At 41.7% G+C, this 16,930-nt stretch overlaps 1 protein-coding gene across 14 annotated transcripts in view; it reads right to left on the bottom strand.

The window, feature by feature from the left end:
- Window positions 1–16,930, bottom strand: part of Galk2 (galactokinase 2) — a 132,900-nt gene that overhangs the window by 64,365 nt on the left and 51,605 nt on the right. The window contains exon 1 of one of the 14 annotated variants that reach the window (XM_039104562.2): window positions 4,515–4,534. The exons of the other annotated variants lie outside the window; for them this stretch is intronic. The gene's annotated coding sequence lies outside the window, so the exon portion shown is untranslated. Of the gene's footprint in view, window positions 1–4,514; window positions 4,535–16,930 lie in introns of those variants that run through there. 14 annotated transcript variants of the gene reach the window in all.

Here is a 16,930-nt window from a genome sequence, read left to right as displayed (position 1 = left end):
AGGGTTTTATTGCTAAGCAGACTCTCTAATGAAGAAAATGAATCATGGAGAGGTCAGGTAAACTGCCAAGGTCACCCACTAGTAAATGTCAGAGCCAGTACTTGAACTGTGAGCCTGGCTTGGGCTTACAAACAAAATCCTCTTCTTTATCTGTAAGAGAAGGATAAGGGGGATGACTCAAGAACCCAAAATTCAAGAGAGTCAAAAGGCTTCTCTCCTTGCAATTTGTCACAAGGACAATTAATTGAATCCCTTTTGTTGTTTAAAATGTTAAAGGGGGTGGGGGATCGGGTTTCTGGGAGGAGGCAGTACCCACACACAAGGTAACTATTATTGGAAAGACAGGAAAGATAATTGAAAAAAAAGAAATTGTGGGAAGACCATAGGAGCAGGAGCCTTGCCAGACTGATGGAATTAGACAAAAATATGACCCAAGTCACTGCTACTAAATACCAGTGGGGCCCCGAGAGCCTGTGGTAAGGGCTGGTCGTGCTTCCTTGGCTGGCAGATTGCTTATTTTGGCTCTGACCTTCCCAAAAAACGCTCAGTAATGATGATAATACGGGATTGGTGGCAGGCCTGCGATCTCTGTGGTTTGGCAAGCATGTCTTAGAACTGCATGTCCCTTCCCTGGAGACCTTCCCACTGTGTGGGGAGGGCTCTTCAGACTAAGTTTTCAGCAACACAGTCTTATACCACTCTTATGAACCAAAAGGAAGGATCACTGAGTGTAAAGTTGGGACCGTCCAGCACAGTAAGGGCTGCAGTTCACACCTAGTAGTTTTCCTGATGTGAGCTAATGCTACAGATGCAAACACAAGCCAGCCAGAAAATACCGCTCCATAGACCACAATCTGAAGCCCCCAAATGCAGAGCCACCTCCAGACACTTTCACCCTGGAGAGAGGACTCTGTGTCAGCACAATGGCATGAAGTGCGGAGAACCAAGGACGCATTACAGGAAGGGAACTGACTTGACTAAGCTATGCTCAGGTGTAATATGGAAAGCAAGTGCTGCAGGCCATTACGAGAGAGAGCCAGAAGAGAGCCATGCCTGCACTTGTTTCAGAAGGCTGCACAGGTCTCCTTCATGGCTGTTGAGGTTTGACTGTGGTTTGTCACAAGAAAATACACACTGAGTGCTGGTCAACAACTTAGCAGTGGCAAAGCCTTTAGGAGACGCTACAAGTCATGGAGGCTACATCTCCATGAGTGGAGGATGCTTTTCTTGTGGAATGGGTTAGCTACCGCAGGCATCTGTCCCCCTTTGCACAGTAGCACCACATATGCCACCCACCAAGTTATGGTACAGCATGAGTTCACACCAGACACAGCTGCCCAGTGTAGAACTTCCCTGTGTCCAGGACCACAAGCTGAATAAACCTCTTTTCTTTTTAAATTACTCAGTCTCAAATATTCCACTATAGCAACAGAAAATATCCTAAGACAATTGTACTTTGTATGCTCCAAAAGCTCTGCATGATAAATATAGTTTACATTTAGGGATGACAGTACCTCTTCTGAAAATGAGAATGATTCTGCTATTTTGACCATGAAACCAATATAACTTTCTTTGCTTGACTTCTAAGGATTTCAGTAAGTTGGCTTAAAGAAATGTTACATTAAGAAGAACAGTTGAAGCTGGAGAGACGGCTCAGCAGTTAAGAACATTCAGCGCTCTTAAGGGGACCCACGTTTGGTTCCCAGCCCCCGTATGACAGTTACAACCATCCACAGCTCAGTTGCAGAGGATCTGATGCCCTCTTCTGATCCATAAGGTCACCACACACATATATGGTGCCCTTATACACATACAGGCAGACACTCAGATACATAAAACACAATTTAAAAATCCATAATGTGCTTTCAATTTTTCTTTCCTTTGTCCTGTTTTTCAACTTTTGGTTCATGACTTTATTGAATGTATGTTCTTGGTTATATAATTCATAGACTTTCACATTAAGGGGGAAAAAGATTGTCAGTATAAATATAAGAGAACACTGAACCCTCGCAGACATCAGATTGGATAGCCATGCAGAGCCAGGGACAAGCAGGGGCACACTCCGAGGCGGGGTGGAAGCAGTGAGCAGCAGGAGGGCTGCGGGCTTGAGGTTGGCTTGGTGGCACGGTGCTCTTGCTTTGGTCCACCTGTCTGCTCTCCCGCTGCCCCCTTTAAAATGGGAATGTTGGCTCAGCGTGTCTTAGAAGTAGGTCCCTTTCTTTTTTGACAGAAACTCACAACCAAGAGTTTACCTCGATTGATGAATTTCTCCACCTCTTGAATCATGGATAAAAGTGGCTTTGGCAATCAAGACAGTGGCATGAAGGACACAGACTTGAAAAATGCTTGTAAGAGCTAACGGTGTCGTTCAGGGAGGCACCTGCCCCTGCACTGAATCCCAATTTTAAAATAAAAGAGAGAAAGGGATGAAAGGAGGAAAAGAGAAAGACAGGAGAGTGCAAAGGAAAGATGAGAGGGAAGGGGGGAGGGAAGGGGAAAGAAAGAAAAGAAACTGGACTTAGACTTTTCCCTCTGACAGTACTTGGCATCCAGAGACTTCCATGTAAGCAAGCCAGGGGGGCTAGGAAGATAGCTGTGTGCATAAGAATGCTTGTTAAAGCAAAAAAGACCTGAAACCAAATAGCCAGCACCCATGTAAAATGTTAGTCATGGCTGTACTTAACTCCAGCACTGGGAGCACAGACAAACAGATCTTGAATGTCCACTACCAGCCTACTGAAGACCGCAAGCTTCATGTTCAGTGAGAAGCCGCCTCAGCCTAGTGAAGACCGCAAGCTTCATGTTCAGTGAGAAGCCGCCTCAGCCTAGTGAAGACCGCAAGCTTCATGTTCAGTGAGAAGCCGCCTCAGCCTAGTGAAGACCGCAAGCTTCATGTTCAGTGAGAAGCCACCTCAGCAATCAAGGAAGACAGCACTGTCCTGCCCTGCTGTGTGCATGGACACTCACGGTATCCTCAATAAAACAAGCGGCCACGCGATCCAGTCACTCCATCATCCCACTGGGAACTAAGCCTGAACCAGTACCCTGTAACTAACCTTGAGAGCAGATGAGCTTAGCCAAGATAAACAAAGTCAGTGTTGAGCCAAAACCTGTTTAAATGGTTAGTTTAAGCCCTAAGCTGTGGACAGCAAAGGCTACCTGATAATAATACCTGCCTTTGCACTTCAATACACCTACTTAAAGTGAGTATTTCTTTCTGAATTAAGCTGGTTTAAATTACTTATTTTTCCTTACTAGCAAAAATCTTAACTCACATATACCTTTCAAGATATTTTATCTTCACAGAAGCCCACAGAATATTCAAATATCCAAACAACTTTAAACATGTTGCTCTATTGAGTTTTTTAAATGCAACTGTCCACAAGATACCTATTGCTATGGTTCACTCTCCAGAGGTCTGTGTACTCAATGTGGTATCTAACGCAGGAAGATGTGGGGCCTATAACTAGTGGGGCTTACTGGGAAGTAGTTAGGTCAGCGGTGCTCACCCTTAAGAGAACAGATAAAGTTCTCTTGCGACCTAGTTAACTCCTATGCAGCACTGTAAAAGTGAAATCAGATATGAAGGAAATCCGACCCTACATCTTGCTGGTGTTCCATCATGCCATGTGATCACATGCTGTCCTACTAGGAACCCATCTGTCATGCTGTGATGTGCCCTAAATGGCTGTGGCCAGAGCTGAGCTACAGAACTGTCAGCTAAGCAAGCCTCTTTTTAGTGAGCCCAGTATTTTGTTATAGCAATAAAAAATGAACCAAGACACTCCCATGCACACACGTGCGCTCACACACACACACACACACACACACACACACACACACACACTTTCCCAGCCTCCATGACCCTTCTCTTCCATAGTGTATCAACTTTTAGATTGTGTGTGCTGCCAAATTAACTATTGCATGTCACTTCATAAGGAGAGATTCATGATGAGCCTGCCTCTTGCTTCTGTCATACATCCCTACTCAACTTTTGTTCCATTGTCTACACTTGTCAGAGTGAGTTGATTTTCTCAGTCCACCATGTTCCCCCTGCCCTAGTCTTTGCAAATACTCTTCCACCTGTACTTATTTAACAAATGTTTATAAAGTGGCAACTGTTGAAAAGCATTATTATTACATACTAGTTTCTGAAGAGACAGCAAAGAGAGAAAACAGTCGGGCACTGTGAACTCCCCTCACCTTGAACTTCTTTGTCAGTAGGACTGAATTAAACAGCTTGTTTCAGGGAACTTTTCCTGGATTTCTGGCCTCTGAACTCCAAACTTCCTCTCTGCCAGAGCCCCTACCAGTGTAACCTGGTAGTTAGAGCAAGTGAGCTTCCTCAGCTGCGAAGCTGGAGTTAGAACAATTACCCACTTTATTTCGTCACTGTAAAGACTGTAAAAGCCTAGTATATAATTAGAGCACAATGACCATCACTATAATTGCTGGTCAACTATAACCCATCCAAAGTTCTATACCACTGAAATGTTCATGGCCCAAATACTTACTCAAATGCCGCATTCATTAATCTTTCTCACCTCTGCTTTCCACCTCATAATCTGGTTTTCACTCAAGAGCTCCACCTTACATAATCTTTTCATTTATTTTCTGTCTCTCTCCCTCCCTCCCTCACAAAGTTCTATGATAACGAATTTTAAACCCTGCCCTACCCTGTGCCTCAAATACTCCCTGGCACGAAGCAGGTGCTCTATAAAAACACAACTGTATCACATGTGTGGCAAATGTGGCTTCCCTGAATGGCAGCAGCTAAAGCACAAAGGTTTATTTTTACCATAATCTTCAATGACAGAGTCCCCTGTGCTAATCTTAGCAATCTTTACTTAATACCGGTCATATTTTTATTCCTTAATACTCTAAGAAAAGAATACATCACTTTTATAATTAAAAAAAATACTTTTAAGGGCTTTACTAGTATTCCTGGTGAGATTAGGAAGCTAAATCTATTTTATCCACTAAAACAATACATTGCCACTTAACTCATTACTCCGAAACTCCTCAAAGCTGAGGTTTGTACCTGGAGGCTTATTCTTATTATTTTCTGTAAATATTTATGACTTGGAGCTAAAACGCCTGACTTGAAAATATTTCACAGACTTTCGATTTCTGGTCAACAAGTAAAAACAAAAACAAAAACAAAAACAAAACATGACTTTTACCATTTTAATAACAGCTATAAAATGTCTGTCCCCTCTCTCCAAAAGAAAATTATTAGATGGTGGAAAATGCATTTCTTTAAAAAGTGGCTTACAGTTTTAGAAATTTCTCCATCTCAGCCCACCACTCTGTGTCACTGTGGCACACTCTATGCCTGCACATCTCTTGTTTTGTTTTTCCCTCTATAGATGACTCCTTCCCCTGAAGATGTAAAAGGCAGAGGGAGATTCAGAAAGTTCCAGAGTGTGATCCGAGAGGGACCATCTTTATCACTGGTGTGTTACACTAGCTCTCTAATTCATGGGTTTGGATTAAGGCACACACTTTGATGCATGGATACAGCTGAGAGTAGCTATCCTGGCATAAATACCTGACACTGGAGAGATGCTTAGCATCTAGTGAAGAGATCTGTCACAGAGAAGGAGCCTGAAGGACCAGCCCCACCTGGAACAGAATTCCTTCGTTAATGTGGTTAGTGTAATTTATCCTCCCCATTGAGTCTAAGTGTAAAATGATAAACTTTTGAATAAAAGCCAGAATAATAACAAGCTATTACCAAGAAACGCTCATTCTCTGGGGTCTCTGGGGTCTCTGGGGATAGAGGTCTAATGAGGTAGAACCTACGTTCACAAACCTTGTGCAGTGCACAGGGAAGTGCTACACTAAAGGAACCAAGGAAGGTAAATTCTATTAAACCCACTTCTCAGTCACTCACCTCACAAAATCAGGACAGAGGCAGGGAGGGTAATGATTGAGAAAACACATGTGAATTAAACCCTTCTGTAGCCAACAGTACACTATCCAGCTGCTTCCTAATGTGGAGGCTTCAACTTCATAAACCATGTCTGGCATTGTTTATCCTTTCTTTCCTATAATGCACTAAATACATGACTAGAGAAACCCAAAAAGACAGAAAGACAGTACTGTCAACACCACCCACGAAAGAAAGTAACAACGTTAATACACATGAGAAAGCGTGCGAGTCCCGGGCAGCCTTGAGGCCAGCAGAGCACGCTAAGTGCACCTGTTCTGCAGACGCTCTGGCTGACCGTTGTACGCACCCACAGCGGCTGCGGGATCGTTTGAAGTTAGGTGTACTACTGAGCAACTTCTTACAATGTAATATAAAGCTTTAGGGGTTGAGCCTGTGCAGTATAAACCCCTTAAAGATCACAATACTTAGAGATACGGATACATGTAAATATTTGTCAGTCAAACCAAATTCCAGTTGCCTGGTATTTTCTTTGGAGTCTGCCCACATCGTTATACTGAAATGTGATATATACAAACTCTGAGTGACTGCAAGTGAGATAACGTGACCCTATACACACAGTGGCAGTTTAGAATTACATTGGCTTGGGGTATTTTTATCTTAGACATCTCAGTTTATTCGAAGCTTAGTACATTTTATTTCCTAGGCAATGAGATAAAGGAAAATTTGAGGATGCTTAAATATCAACATAACAGTCAAGAGTTTTAATTCCTTAAAAGCCAAAATTTTGCCATTTTTACATTGTTATGTATTTTAGGAATTCAACAAACATGCATTAAGCATTCCATTTATTAAGCCACAAAGAGAATTATTAAGTGGTGGTATGCATTGTCACTGTTAACTTCCGCTATAATCATGATGAAGAGAAAGCCCACCTTTATGAAAGGAGCCTACACTAATGCACTCTGGCAGCGGGGGGGGGGGGGGGGGGGGGGGGGGCTTGTCGGCGGCAACAGCGTGCTTCTACCTGGTGGGGATTGCTGCTGATATCTACTTGCTTGTTCGTGGCAGCTTCTCACTAGACCTCCTGACTCAGCCCCACAGCTAGCTGGGATTGATGGCCTGTGCCACTGAGGCCTGGCTTGTACTTTTTAAATTTTAAGTACAACTGAAGAAACAGAAATCACATATTGGGATTCAATGAGAACAGGGGTTTGGGGAGTAGTATCAATCCAATAATAAATTAACCTTCTATCAAATTCAAACCAAGGAAATTTGACCAAAAAAGTTGGGCTATACTCTAAAATGCCAACATCACAACAGACTCAAGTGGAAAAGATTATTCTAGAATAAAAAAAACTAAAGAAGCATGACAATTAAATGCAAAAACTGACCTCTGAATAAATGCTGGGTCAGGAAGAGTTTGAAGCTAAGAGAAGGCTTGGGCAGAGAGAAAGAGGGATATTTTATGGAGCCGACTGAGAAATGTAGATATGAACTGCATGTTAGAGAATAGTATTACAGTATTATTAAATTTTCCAAGCATGACAATTATATTGTAGTTATGTTGAAGACTTCCTCTGAGATGTGTTCTGAGATATTGAGGGTGACGTCTGACATTTACTCTCCAAGGGTTTCAGGAGTGGGGTTAAGATAAAGCAAATGCAACATAGGGTCTGCATGGCTCCAAATTTAAGGGTCCAGATGCCTGTGATCTACTACTCTCCCACATCTTATTGACAGTTTTCATGATAGATAATAAGGGAAAAAAATAAATGCTATATCAGCAATTTCTTTAATTATGCTCATCTACATGTGATATGTGTAGATGTTCACAAGAAATCTACCACTAATAATCAATTCTGAAAATTAAAACAAATTAATGAAGACTTGCATATGCTAAATATGCAACTGTAGGGACATTGTATATCAACACATGAGTTCCTCTGAATTATTCCTGAAGGAAATGAAGTCTAAGTTTTTTTTCTCCATCTTTATTAAATTGGGTATTTCTTATTTACATTTCAATTGTTATTAGCTTTCCCGGTTTCCAGGCAAACATCCCCCAAACCCTCCTCCTTCCCTTCTATATGGGTGTTCCCCTCCCCATCCTCACCCCATTACTGCCCTCCCCCCAACAATCACGTTCACTGGGGGTTCAGTCTTGGCAGGACCCAGGGCTCTTACTAGGCTATTCATTGCTACCTATGAGGTTAGAGTCCAGAGTCAGTCCATGTATAGTCTTTGGGTAGTGACTTAGTCCCTGGAAGCTCTAGTTGGTTGGCATTGTTGTTCATATGGGGTCTCAAGCCCCTTCAAGCTCTTTCAGTCCTTTCTCTGATTCCTTCTAAGGTTTTCTGATAAACTTTTTTACTTTATCACCAAATTCCTTTCTCCAAATTTTTTTTTGCTTTGGCATAGAATTTAAGCATTACAAACATATTATTTAAAATAGCAAATAAAATTCTTGTAGAACCTGATAATAATATTAACTATAAAATTATTAAACCATAAATAGGTAAACAATCACATAACTTCTGATATAAATACTAAAATGGGCATTTTTATCTTTTTACAATGGAGAGTCCATAGTGACGAACTCCCAACTGCTTGAGTTTTTGCATGTTTTACAAAGCAGTAACAATTCATCAGATGAGACACTTCCTGCATGCCCCATGGTCACAGGATTTTACCTTCCTTCCTTCCTTCCTTCCTTCCTTCCTTCCTTCCTTCCTTCCTTCCTTCCTTCCTTATGGGTGATTCCAGGCTTTGCTGACCATGACCACACATAAAGTTCTATAAACCCTGCTTCCACTTGATTTTAAGTAAGCACAGTCAAAACTAACAACTGTTAATAGCCCAAAACGTCTTCTTATGTGGGATATTACCCAAGAACTTTGAAATAATTATATCTGCTCACATGCTTAAAATAATTAAATCAACATATTAGTCAAAGAGGAACTTGGGTGGTACTCATTAAAATCTATCATTTGAACGTGATATCAAAAGAAGCCAGCCTGTAGCCTGGACTGCTTCTGATAAAAGGCAGGACCTGTGGCTGTCCACAGCATAGCCTGGCTTTTTCAAGATGAGTTTTACAAAGTACTCATTAAAAGAAATGAAATCTGAGCTTTATTGATGCTTCCACTACTGTTCCAAGAAGCTATGATGTTTCGTGGAAAAAGAATTTAATTGCAGATAGAGATGTTCATGGGTAAATTACTTGAACATGTCTGTTAGGAACTTGAGAGAGAAGGCATGTCAAATGAAACCAGAAATGAAATGTTAACTTTGCTACTCACACACCCGTAAAATAAGTCTTCCTGCCCTTAAGGGTTTATTCTTTGATAGATTTATCTTTGCAGAAAGTAACAAAAAAACAAAAAACAAAAAACACCAAACTCTAGCTTCCTAGAAAAACTCTAGTTTTCTCAAAAAAAAAAAAAAAAAAAAAAAAAAAAAAAAAAAACTTGTAATCATTTCGGTCCCCATAACAAAGTGATGGCCAAAGGGGCCTGATGAAGTCATAAGGTAAGAATTAGAAGCAATATCACACTGAAGGAAGGAATAAAACTGAACCACAAAAAAAGAACATGAGCAGTATTTATGGGCCCGGCTAACTGGTGACAAAGGGAGGACTTTCTAGGGCCAGTGCAGAAGAGACCTTCACACTTGGGGGCTTAGGAAGCAGTCTTCATCAGAAATCCTAACTGGCTCAGTTTTCTTCTCCCAGAAAGTAATGTTAACTAACATCGAGTCCCTTGGCTGTGTGAGGGAAGGGGACCTCTGGCCAGGTGTTCAGATTCATGTACAATTTCCAGGATAAACCGGGAGAGAAGCACAAAGTCTGGAAGCCTCAAGGGGACTGTGGTCTGGGAGCACAGAAGGCTGCCCTGGACACTGTCCTGCACCACACTACCCCATACCAAAGGATAGAGGAGAGGAGACGAAAGCACTCTATCAGAGGGTGTTGCAATCCCTCAAGAAGAAATGTGTCAACCAGCAGGAGAGATGATACCAGTGAGGATGGCTTAAGATAGCTAATAGTGAGATGCTAACACTGATTTCTGTGTTACTAGCTAGTCACAATTGTCAGCTTTACTGATAATTGGTGGCTGTTGTATTTTGTAATATTTTCCTTTCCCAACTACTATTACTGTCTGTGCTGATTATGCATCTGAAATAACTTCTCTCTTCATAAGTTGTTGTCTCTGCCACACTCACCTAGAACACAAGCTTCCTATCATCACTGTGGCTCTGGCCTCTGTCCTAGAATGCTGTCTGTGACAGCAAATAGTGCTGAATCACAGAGGGTAAATAAAGTCATTCCTACTATCTGAACCCTGGGTTCCCAGGGTTAGACAGGAAGTTTTGAAGCTACCATGGAAAAATCTCTGCTCATTTTCTAGGAGCCCAGAATGCCTTGGCTGCCAGGAATCTATCATTCAACAACTGGGATAAGGATGGAGCTTGTTGCTGTCACAGTGATATCAGAAATGACCATCACAGCACACTGTAAGACCCTGCACTTTATACGCCTCATCACCTCAGCAAGGTGACTAAGTAACAGCATCCCAGTCTCTCACGTGATAAGACAGCCAGGATAACGGCCCTAGAGCCGTGAGCTGGGAAACCCAGGTCTGTCGATGCTGTAGGCACTGTTCTCTGCACACAGCATCCCAGAGCTGATTCAGTCTTCTGAATCCTTTCTTTTCCATTCTCATTAGCAGACTGAGCTGCAGCCCTGTCTCTCTCCCTTAACTGTCGTTGAGAATTAATAGCTACACAGCCAAACTCTGAATACCTTCCAACAGCAGTTTAAAGTGTCTTGCATACACAATACCAAAGGAAAACGTCACGTGTTGAATACTTTTTTCTCTTTGGTCAGTCTACTTGGGGATATCTACGTAAAATACCATCAAATTACTTGTGTTTATGTGTGTGCATGTGCTTGTATACCAGCATGCAAAGGAGGGATGTGACAGGGAGAATGTTTCTGTTCTCTTGAACACGTGACACATCTGTATGGAAGCCAGAGGTACGTGTTGAGAGTGGGTCTTCAGGAGCCAGCCACCTTGAGGTTCGGGTTTGTTGTTCTGCGTTCTCAGAGGTTTTTATTGAAACAGAGTCTTACCTAGTCCACCATGGCTTCAAATTCACACAATCAAGGATGACCTTGAACTTCTTACCATCCTGCCTTAACCTCCCAAGTTCTGGGACAGGTAGGTATGTGACACCCTATCCAGTTTTATACAGTGCTGGATCTGCTCTATGTATACTAGGCAAGCATTCTACCAACTGAGCTCCACACCCAGCTGCCAGCATGGCCAGCTTTCTCCCTGGGGCTGGGGATGAGATGGGTGCCCTCATGCTACACAGTGAGCACTTTACCCTGAGCTATCGCCTTAGCCCTCAACTATTTGTATATGCCCACATTACTTCTGTGTGTATGCATGAATGTCTGTGTGTTTGTACGTACGTGTGTGTGTGTGTGTGTGTGTGTGTGTGTGTATGTATGTATGTATGTATATGGTCTTGCTCCTTAGCTTTATCACCTATCCAACTTTCACAAGACCTTTAGAATAATTAAGTCAGAAAAAAAATCACAATATACAGCTAAAACCCTTCCCAACTCTGAAAGTGTCAATAAGTAGTTCAATGAGCCTTTGAGATAGTGAGTTACTAAAAATTTAATAGAAAAATGCTCAGAAGAGAGAACAAAACTTATGTCTACAAAGACTAACCCCCAAAAAAATCAAATTTGAGGATGGTAAAACTTGATAAGTGAAACTTTCTTAGATTTCAAACATAATAAATTAAACACAACCATTTTCAAGGGATGTGGTATTTGCAAATTAAGCCAATGTGCTTAGTTTTTTTTAATTACTGTTGCAAAACATTTTAATTAATGCATGTTTGTCGCAAATACTATTAGACCTGATAGTAGCAGTGTGTCCAAATGTGAGACAAAGTCTTAGCATTGCATTTGTGTGGAAATAAATATATGTATTAATTCCATCTTATTAGCTTGAGGACTGTAAGTCTGGAAACAATTTTCACCATGTGAATATTCCCATTGAGGTGGTGCACACGCTAACAGCTCCATCTAATTATCCTCCCACACTGCACTCCTAGCCATGCTCCATTTCATGGCAGGAACTCTTTGCACCAGGCTTTGCAATGCCTGAGAGTGATTTATGGCATGAACGCTCAGGATCTGTCCGGCGTCCTGGGAGAGGGTCTCACTCCAAGCCTTGTGACCTCACTTTTTTTTGTCATTCTTTTCTTTTTCACTTATTCATTTCCTTTAATTAAAACTAAAAGCACACTGCCCCAAAGTAAAGCATGTGTGGTCAGTCCCAGCACTTGGCTGCTACCAGTCTCCATCTAGGGGCACCGAAATAACGAGCCTGATTTTAGCCAGTACACTTTCCATTGACAAGTTTGTCAACGTAAGGGGTCAGTGGGGGCAAAAGAAACAACAGGGACCTTCCTGGGGAGGGACTCTTAATAAGCAGCCAGAGAGACTTCTGTGCTGGGATAACACAACCAGAATCCACATACAAAGTCTCAGCATATTTTGTTAAAATTTGCATATAGTGTTCTAGTATTTTTGCTTTGTTTCTAATAAAATCTAAAATCCTGACAATCCTAATAGTTAGGTATAGCCTAAATTTTTTATGATGATTATAAATAATGATGCCAACTGTTTGAAAAGAAAAAAAAGGTTGCAGTCACCTCTTACATCCCAGAATATTAGCACTAGCAGTGACCGCAAGGCTTACCAATAATCCAACTGCACTTACTGTCTAGTGAGGAAAACTGAGAGCCATAGATAGTGAAAGACATTTCCTTAATCATAACACAGAGCAACAGAGCCCAAAACCAGGCGGGCTCTGTGCCTCAGTCCTACAGGCCTTAGCAAGCAGCAGCTGCTGTCTGAGGGTTAAGTACTCATTTTATGATTTTCTTTAATTAATATGAATATAGTAGTAATAGCAGCAAAATGACCGTTTCACAAATGCTGGTAAGAATGATAATTTACTCATTTAATCCAGTTGAATTGCCTCCTCAGGGGTGGAAAGCACCCTAAGAAAGTGACACAGCCACCTACTTCTTCAGGAAGGCTGTCCACCAGACTAATTACATACTTCTATTATTCTTAATAGAAATAAATATCCTTCAGTACAGAAAAGTAATCCCTCTTGTCAATTATTAGTGTCTCAACCAAGCTATAGAAGGCTGGGGTGATCCTGAACCTGTCGCTGGGTGACCATGTCTCTGATTAGTTCTGTGCCCCTCAGTTGGCCATGTTTGGCATTTTCTTAGGTAAAGTTGGAGGAACAAAAGAAATATATACATCTCTTTTTAAACAGCACAGCCAGAGTTACAGTATTACAGCTGGCTTCAGAATATCTATGAACGACAGGACTTCAGTCTCCCAAGGGAACAGGCCTACCTCACTGTTTAGAACCAAGGACCTAAGCCAACAGATCATGGTGATGAACAGATACTAAGCTACATTGTTCATGACTCAAGAGTATGTATCTCACCCCACAAAACTGATTAGAAAAATTCCCCATTTATAGCATAAATCAGACTCAAGTTGGGGGGGGTCTCTGAGTAAACTCTAGAAGATACTAGGCTAAAGGGGGAGACAGACCAGACAGCCCTGGGCCCACTTAGAGGAAAGGTAGAATGAAATTCTAACTATAATCCTTGAGTCTATCATGTTTTTCTATGATCAAGTTCTTTACTGCAAATAAGATATGAGGGAATGGAATAGAATATACCTATAATACCAACACTTAGCAGCCCAGTACTGAGGGAACGAACATATCTGTCTTAGTTAGGGTTTTATTGCTGTGAATAGACACCATGACCAAGGTAACTCTTATAAGGACAACACAATTCTGGCTAGCTTACAGTTTCAGAGGTTCAGTCCATTATCATCAAGGTGAGAGCATGGCAGCATCTCGGCAGGCATGGCATGGTGGAGAGACTGAACGTTCTATATCTTGTTCCAAATGCAAACAAGAGAAGACCAGCTTTCAAGCAGCTAGAAGGAGGTCTAGGAGCCCACCCCCACAATGACACATTTCCTGCAACAAAGCCACACCTCCTAATAGTACCACTCCCTGGGCCAATCATATTCAAACCACCACAACATCTGTAATCCCAACACTTAAAAGGAAGAAGTGGGAGATTTGGAGCTTGAGGCAGCCTGAATACAGAATTAGTCCCACAAGACCCTGTCTCAACTAATAAAGCAGTAATACATAATTGGGTTGATATAACTTGTGAATACATTGTTTCAATTTTTATATATAAGGTCATAAGAGACACTAACCTATCATTTTCTTGCAATGTCCTTGTCAAGGCTACAATCAAGAAGTTACAGGTGGTTACAGTGACTTCATTAAAAAATGGGGTGCTACCCTCCACTGTAGCCTTTGGAAAACTGTGATGCCCAATGCCCTTCACCACTTTTCTTTTGTGTTCTCTGCATCCCCACCAGCATCCTAGGCTCCTTAAGGCCAAGCATGACCTAACTCCCTAATAAGAGGTTCTGCAATGAGTGCCCCATCGTTCACTCTGGTCAGCAAGATTTCAGGAAATCATGTCCCTTTGACCATCACACAAACTATCATCTAAAACAAATTCAGTTCACACTATTAAGCATCAATGTGAACATTTATAACTCATTTTCCATGTATGTGGAATGCCAGCAGGGCCACAGACTGTGAGGACGAGGCGTGCATCTCCCCTTCAGCGAGTTGCCTGGTCCAAGATACTTGTTACTTTATACCCTAAGTGCCCGGCTGAATACAAAAACATATGGTTTGGGATCAAACACATCTGCACTAGAATCTCAACAACTCCAAGTTACTTGCCTTTGGTCACATTAAATAAATTATCTAGTTTCAATATTTCCCCTGAAAATGTGAATAATGGAACCTGCTTTAAAAACTGCCACTGGTAAGAGAGAGTGCGTTCAGTGCACACAGACGCTTAACGATGACAGACAGAAAACGGTGCTTTGCTTAGTTTTGACGTAAATTCTAACATGGACTGGCTTTTAAGGTCATATTTTTCAATAGTAACTCCCAGAACCTTGTCTCCAAATCCACTCTCAAGCCTTTCAAACAGCCCCTAGATGTTACCCTTCCCTGTCTGTTCCACATAGCACAGTCTGCCTCTTCAGTCTTCCCACCACCCACCGCTCACAGACCCACAGCTGCAGAACCACCACCCCACCCCCCAGCCAATCCCTTTCTTTCCAGTCTTACCTGCTTCCTTGCTAAAACAACTCTTTCCTAAATGTTTCTAAAGTCTCTGAGAGAGGTCAGTGAGCTACAAGACACCCAGCCCAACTGTCCTACCTCAGGGGAGTGAAGGAACTAATGTCATTCTTATTACAAAAGCAGAAACTGAGGCACAGGTCATCCTTACAAGGTGGAGATAAGCTTGGCCACAAAATAGCATAAGTCTACAAAGCATTTTGTGTGCTCTCAAACACACAGTAAGAGATGACAACATTTCTGAATTTGGCAGGGGATATGGTAAGCATAAATGTTTTGCAACCTACTTTTTTTTAATAATCATTATGAGCATTTTATTTTGTATTTAAAAGTAAAGTTTAATTTTTTCAACTTTACTAGGTTTATGACTTTTAAAAGATATTTAATTATAAGCATTGATTTCCACATTTATAACATGACACAACCTACTTTTAATAAAGGTCCAAGTCCTCCTCTAGCCCACCACCCAGCAAAGGTAGTGGAAGAGAAAAGTTATTAGGATGTGGGGAAAGTGGACCTGTTCAGCAATAGTTCTTTGGGGCCGAGCTTGATCCTCTTTCCCAGTATGTCAGTCCTGACCCCAAATATGACTCAGCAGCTGCAGACCAGTCCTCTAGGCAGGCAGACACCACATAAGAACCAGTCCAGTCCTCTAGGCAGGCAGACACCACATAAGAACCAGTCCAGTCCTTCCAGCAGAGACACCAGCTAAGAATACCACAACACTCACCAACCAGCCTGCGGTGAGGCCTGGGAGGCAGTGAGCTGCTGCAGGACCCTCATGAGCAGTTCTTTGTTAAGTTTCTTTCAATGTTGAGCTCAACAACACTATAAAAGGCAAACCAATAGATGTGTGTCCTTAGCGAAGAATAGCGAGGGGAGCAAACCAAATCAATGCTCAGTGTTCATCCCCCACTGTCTGTGGGGTCACATGTATACCCCATCAAGCAACCGTTAATGTGTTTGCTATGTCAAAATATCCTGTGACCTGTGTCTGCTTTAGAAAAACAGTCTTTCATATGTCTGCTTTTCCCCCGTGTGCCCCCAGCAAACCATCATTTGACATAACTAACTTTCCAAGGAAACTAGAAGTTTCCACCTCAGGGTATCTATACTAATTTTTCATCATTCAGATATTTCCAGTACATAGAATAAAAGTAGTAAATGGGGGCTATGCACATGTGAATATTTAATACCTATGGCCTGCATAATTCCAATTAATCCTTTAAATACTGGATAATATTAACAGATTGTTGCGTGCAAATCAAAGCATGGAGGCCTTAAAACATAGTAGTCTATTAATGGCAAGGATCCACATGTCACGATCAATGCTTAGAATGTGGTCACTCATACAAACAACTTTTCAGTGGTCATTAGCTCAAACTCCTCAGCAACAGTGACCCACGCTCCTCCAGTCCGTCCTTCCCATTGTTCTACTTTGCTTTCGTTTATGTTAAAGGTAAACATGAGGCTTAGTCTGAGGAGGGAAATAGGGAGATGAGGGTGACTTAAACCACCTCTGTGATGCACAGCTTAGTCATATCACCCAAAGGAATCCAAATTAGTAAATAAATGATTCAGGCCCCAGTCTTCCTCTCAGCAAAGACCAAAACCAAAGACTCAAACACCATGCCTTAAAAACGAAAAGAAAGGGCTCATTTTATTGATAAAATTATGTGGATGGTTTGTATTTACATTATTAACTTAAAATGTCAAACCTATTTAAACTTAGGCC

The sequence above is a fragment of the Rattus norvegicus genome, chromosome 3 (assembly GCF_036323735.1).
Source record: "Rattus norvegicus strain BN/NHsdMcwi chromosome 3, GRCr8, whole genome shotgun sequence".
Lineage (NCBI taxonomy): Eukaryota > Metazoa > Chordata > Mammalia > Rodentia > Muridae > Rattus > Rattus norvegicus.
This window is presented reverse-complemented; position numbering and strand designations above follow the sequence as displayed.